The sequence below is a fragment of the Arachis hypogaea genome, chromosome 13 (assembly GCF_003086295.3).
Source record: "Arachis hypogaea cultivar Tifrunner chromosome 13, arahy.Tifrunner.gnm2.J5K5, whole genome shotgun sequence".
In the NCBI taxonomy this organism is placed as follows: domain Eukaryota; kingdom Viridiplantae; phylum Streptophyta; class Magnoliopsida; order Fabales; family Fabaceae; genus Arachis; species Arachis hypogaea.
In genome coordinates, this window is record NC_092048.1 from 58,101,136 (window position 1) to 58,106,879 (window position 5,744).

Below are 5,744 nucleotides of genomic sequence, written 5' to 3' on the forward strand. Positions count from 1 at the left end.
TCCATCATCCGTGCCCAGAGTGCTTGCTTCACTGTGGTCTGAAGCAGATGTGGAAATGTCCGGCTCTTCTGTAGGCGGGTTAGTACAACCCCAAAGCTTCTTCAAGTAAGCAAATCGGCGTTTGTTACGCCGCCCATATCGATCTATCTTCTCATGGAGCTCCACAAGCAGTTGATGTGTTGACTTCGGTGGTATGGACGAAGTGGTAGGAATGGTGGAAGGAGGAGCTTTGTCAAGGCTTGTGGTGTCCATGGGAGGCTGAAGATATTTCCCGCTCGGGATGATATCGCTCTTTGCCGAAATTATAGCTTTCATGTCCTTAGCCTCGCAAGGGACACTAGCAGCAGCAACCAAATCTAATACCAAAGCGGGAAATGGTAGATTACTGATGAGCGGATAATTTATACGCTTTTCGGCATTGTTTTTAGGTAGTTTTCAGTATGTTTTAGTTACTTTTTAGTATATTTTTATTAGTTTTTATTCAAAATTCACATTTCTGGACTTTACTATGAGTTTGTGTGTTTTTCTGTGATTTCAGGTATTTTCTGGCTGAAATTGAGGGACTTGAGAAAAAATCTTATTCAGAGGCTGAAAAAGGACTGCAGATGCTGTTGGATTCTGACCTCCCGGCACTCGAAATGGATTTTCTGGAGCTACAGAAACCCAATTGGCGCGCTCTCAATTGCGTTGGAAAAGTAGACATCCAGGGCTTTCCAGTAATATATAATAGTCCATACTTTGCCCGAGTTTTGACGACGCAAACTGGCGTTCAAACGCTAGCTTCCTACCCTATTCTAAAGTTAAACGCCAGAAATAGGTTACAAACCAGAGTTAAACGCCACAAACAGGCTGCATCCTGGCGTTTAACTCCAAGAGAAGTCTCTACACATGAAATCTTCAATGTTCAGCCCAAGCACACACCAAGTGGGCCCAGAAGTGGATTTCTGCATCATTTACTTATCTCTGTATACCGTAGTAACTAGTTTAGTATAAATAGGACTTTTTACTATTATATTTACATCTGATCTTGGATGTTTAGTCCTCAGACCTAGGTCTTGGTCATTCTAGTTCCCCTCTGGGACCGAAGCCAATGAACACCATTATCACTTATGTATTTTTAACGGTGGAGTTTCTACACCCCAGTGATTAAGGTGTAGAGCTCTGCTGTTCTTTATGAATTACTGCAAAGTACTATTGTTTTTCTATTCAATTCACACTTATTCTTATTCTAAGATATTCACTCGTATTTCAACCTGATGAATGTGATCATCCGTGACACTCATCATCATTCTCACCTATGAACGCATGCCTGACAACCACCTCCATTCTATCTGCAATAGCTTGAGTGTTTATCTCTTAGCCTCCATTCCGAAAGATCAGAGTCTTCGTGGTATAAGCTAGAATCAATGGGCAGCATGCTTGAGATCCGGAAAGTCTAAACCTTGTCTATGGTATTCCGAGTAGGATCTGTGAAGGAATGACTGTGACGAGCTTCAAACTCGCGACTGTGGGGCGCAGTGACAGTGCGCAAAAGGATCATTGGATCTTATTCCGACACGATCGAGAACCAACAGCTGATTAGCCGTGCGGTGACAGTGCATTTGGACCATTTTCACTGAGAGGACGGGAGGTAGCCATTGACAACGGTGATACCCAACATACAGCTTGCCATAGAAAGGAGTATGAATGATTGAATGAAGGCAGTAGGAAAGAAGAGACTCAGAAAGAGCAAAGCATCTCCATACACTTATCTAAAATTCTCACCAATGAATTACCTAAGTATCTTTATCTTATTTTATGTTCTATTTATATTTTAATTGTCAAAACCTCATAACCATTTGAATCTGCCTGACTGAGATTTACAAGATGACCATGGCTTGCTTCAAGCCGACAATCAATGTGGGATCGACCCTTACTCACGTAAGGTTTATTACTTGGACGACACAGTGCACTTGCTGGTTAGTTGTGCGGAGTTGTGAAAAGGAGTTGAGATTACAATCGTGCGTACCAAGTTTTTGGCGCCGTTGAGATCACAATTTCGTGCACTAAGTTTTTGGCGCCGTTGCCAGGGATTGTTCGAGTTTGGACAACTGACGGTTCATCTTGTTGCTCAGATTAGGTAATTTTATTTTAATTTTAAGCTTTTTGTTTTTATTTTTATTTCAAAAAAAAATTTCAAAAAAATAAATTATTCTATGTTCTTCAGAATTTTTAAGAATGAATTCTAGAGTTTCATGAGATATATTGAATCCTGGCTGGCTGTTAAGCCATGTCTAATCTTTTGGACCGAGATTTCAAAAATCCTTAGAAGAGCTTCTTTGTCTTTCTCAGCAAATTAGCTGTTGTATGTAATGATCTGCTAAAGCTTGGCTGGCCATTGGCCATGTCTAGTGTTTTGGACCGAAGCTTTCACTGAAAGCTTGGATGGCTAGTAAGCCATGTCTAATTCCTGGACTGGAGCTTTAGACTAACGTTGCATGATTCCTGGAATTCTCATTAAAAATTTTGAAATCCTTATTTTTCTTTTTCCAAATAATTTTCGAACAATTACAAAAAAATTTTTTAAAATCATAAAACCAAAAATAATTTTGTGTTTCTTGTTTGAATTTAGTGTCAAATTGTAAGTTTGGTGTCAATTGCATCTTTTTAATTTCCTAAAAATTTTTGAAATTTCATGCATGTGTCCTTCATAATCTTCAAGTTGTTCTTGATGATTTTCTTTGTTTGATCCTTGCATTTTTATCTTTTGTGTTTTTTCTTGTTTTTCATATGAATTTTCAATTTGTTAGTGTCTAAACATTGAAAATTTCTAAGTTTGGTGTCTTGCATGTGTGTCTTTTCTTAAAAATTTTCAAAAATAAGTTCTTGGTGTTCATCTTGACATTCAAAGTGTTCTTGCATGCATCATGTGTTTTGATTCATAATTTTCATGTTTTAAATCTTTTTGTTGTTTTTCTCTCTCCTCATTAAAAATTCAAAAATAAAAAAATATCTTTCCTTTATTCTTCTCATAAATTTCAAAAATTTGAATTGATTTAGTTATAAAATTTTAAAATTTAATTGTTTCTTATGAATCAAGTCAAATTTTCAATTTAAAAATTCTATCTTTTTCAAATCTTTTTCATTTTTTCTTTCATATTTTTGAAAATTTTAAAAATGATTTTCAAAATCCTTTTCTTATTCTTACTTCATATTTTCAAAAATCTCACTAACATTTAATGTTTAATTCAAAAATGTTTTCAAGTTGTTACTTGCCTATTAAGAAAGGATCAAACTTTAAATTCTAAAATCATATCTTTTAGTTTCTTGTTAGTCAAGTAATCAACTTTAATTTCAAAAATCAAATCTTTTTAAATTTCTTTTTTTAAATCTTTTTCAAAATAAAATTTCAATCATATCTTTTTCTACTTCAAATCATATCTTTCAAAAATTTAATTTCAAAATCTCTTCTAACTTCTTATCTTTTCAAATTTGATTTTCAAATCTTTTTCAATTAACTACTTGACTTTTTGTTTGATTTTAAAAGTTTTTTATTTCAATCATATCTTTTCCAAAACCACCTAACTACTCGAGAGAACCACTAACCTCTTTTTCAAAATTCCTTTTTATTTAACTAATTGTTTTAAATTTCAATTTAATTTTATTTCTTTTCTTAATTTTTGAATTCTAATTAATATTTTTAAATAAAAACAAAAATATTTTCCTTTTTTTTTAATTATTTTTTGAATTCTTCTCCCTCTCTCATCTCTTTCTATTTATTTATTTAATCTACTAACACTCCTTTTCTACTCATAATTCGAACCCCCTCTTCTCCTCTGTGTTCAAATTTTTTTTCTTTTTTTCTTTCTTCTATTCTTCTTTTCTACTCACATAAATGAATCTCTATGCTGTGATATAGAGGATTCCTCTTATTTTCTGTTCTCTTCCTTTTCATATGAGCAGGAACAAGGACAAAGACATTCTTATTGAAGCTGATCCTGAACCTGAAAGGACTCTTAAGAGGAAACTAAGAGAAGCTGAAGCACAACCCTCTGGAGAGGACCTGACAGAAATTTTCGAAAAAGAAGGAGACATGGCCGAACCCAATAACAATGGTGGAGATGCAAGGAAGATGCTTGGTGACTTTATTGCACCCTCTTCCAACTTCTATGGAAGAAGCATCTCAATTCCTGCAATTGGAGCAAACAACTTTGAGCTTAAGCCCCAATTAGTTTCTCTAATGCAATAGAATTGCAAGTTTCATGGACTTCCAATGGAAGATCCTCATCATTTTTTAGCTAAATTTTTACAAATCTGTGACACTGTCAAGACCAATGGAGTTGATCCCGAGGTCTACAGGCTTATACTTTTCCCTTTTGCTGTAAGAGACAGAGCTAGAACATGGTTGGATTCACAACCTAAGGAAAGCCTGAACTCTTGGGATAAGCTGGTCAGTGCTTTCCTGGCCAAATTCTTTCCACCTCAAAAGATGAGCAAGCTTAGAGTGGAAATCCAAACATTCAGACAGAAGGAAGGAGAGTCCCTCTATGAAGCTTGGGAAAGATATAAGCAACTGATCAAAAGGTGTCATCTGGCATGCTTCCAGATTGGAGCATCATATGTATATTCTATGATAGTCTGTCTGAGTTGTCAAAGATGTCATTGGACCATTCTGCAGGAGGATCTCTTCATCTGAAAACCCCTGCAGAAGCTCAGGAACTCATTGAAATGGTTACAAATAACCAGTTCATGTACACCTCTGAGAGGAATCCTGTGAACAATGGAACGCCTCAGAAGAAGGGAGTTCTTGAAATTGATACTCTGAATGCCATATTGGCTCAGAATAAAATATTGACTCAGCAAGTCAATATGATTTCTCAAAGTCTGAATGGATTGCAAGCTGCATCCAATAGTACTAAAGAAGCATCTTCTAAAGAAAAAACTTATGATCCTGAGAACCCTACAATGGCATAGGTGAATTACATGAGAGAACCCTATGGAAACACCTATAATCCTTCATGGAGAAATCATCCAAATTTCTCATGGAAGGACTAACAGAAGCCTCAACAAGGCTTCAATAATAATGGTGGAAGAAATAGGTTTAGCAATAGCAAGCCTTTTCCATCATCTTCTCAGCAACAGACAGAGAATTCTGAATAGAGCCATTCTGGCCTGGCAACCATAGTCTCTGATCTATCCAAGACCACACTAAGTTTCATGAATGAAACAAGGTCCTCCATTAGAAATTTGGAGGCACAGGTGGGTCAGTTGAGTAAGAAGATTACTGAAACTCCTCCCAATACTCTCCCAAGCAATACAGAAGAAAATCCCAAGAGAGAGTGTAAGGCCATAACCATGACCAACATGGCCGAACCTGGAGAGAGTGAGGAGGATGTGAGTCCCAGTGAGAAAAGCCTCATGGGACGTCCTCTGGACAGAAAGGAGTTTCCCTTTAAGGAACCAAAGGAATCTGAGGCTCATACAGAGACCATAGAGATTCCATTGAACTTCTGTCTGCCATTCATGAGCTCTGATGAATATTCTTCCTCTGAAGAGGATGAAGACATCACTGAAGAGCAAGTTACTAAATATCTAGCAGCAATCATGAAGCTGAATGCCAAGTTATTTGGTAATGAGACTTGGGAGGATGAATCCCCCTTGCTCACCAATGAACTGAGTGCATTAATGAGGCAGAGATTACCTCAGAAGAAATCGGATCCCGAAAAATTCTTCATACCTTGTACCATAGGCACCATAATCTTTGA

General features: G+C 36.5%; 1 non-coding gene across 1 annotated transcript; it reads right to left on the reverse strand.

The window, feature by feature from the left end:
• Nucleotides 1-4,474: 4,474 nt before the first annotated feature.
• LOC112739510 (small nucleolar RNA R71) lies at nucleotides 4,475-4,577 on the reverse strand. The gene has a single exon (XR_003170445.1). It is a non-coding gene; the product is annotated as a small nucleolar RNA R71 (small nucleolar RNA).
• Nucleotides 4,578-5,744: the final 1,167 nt, after the last annotated feature.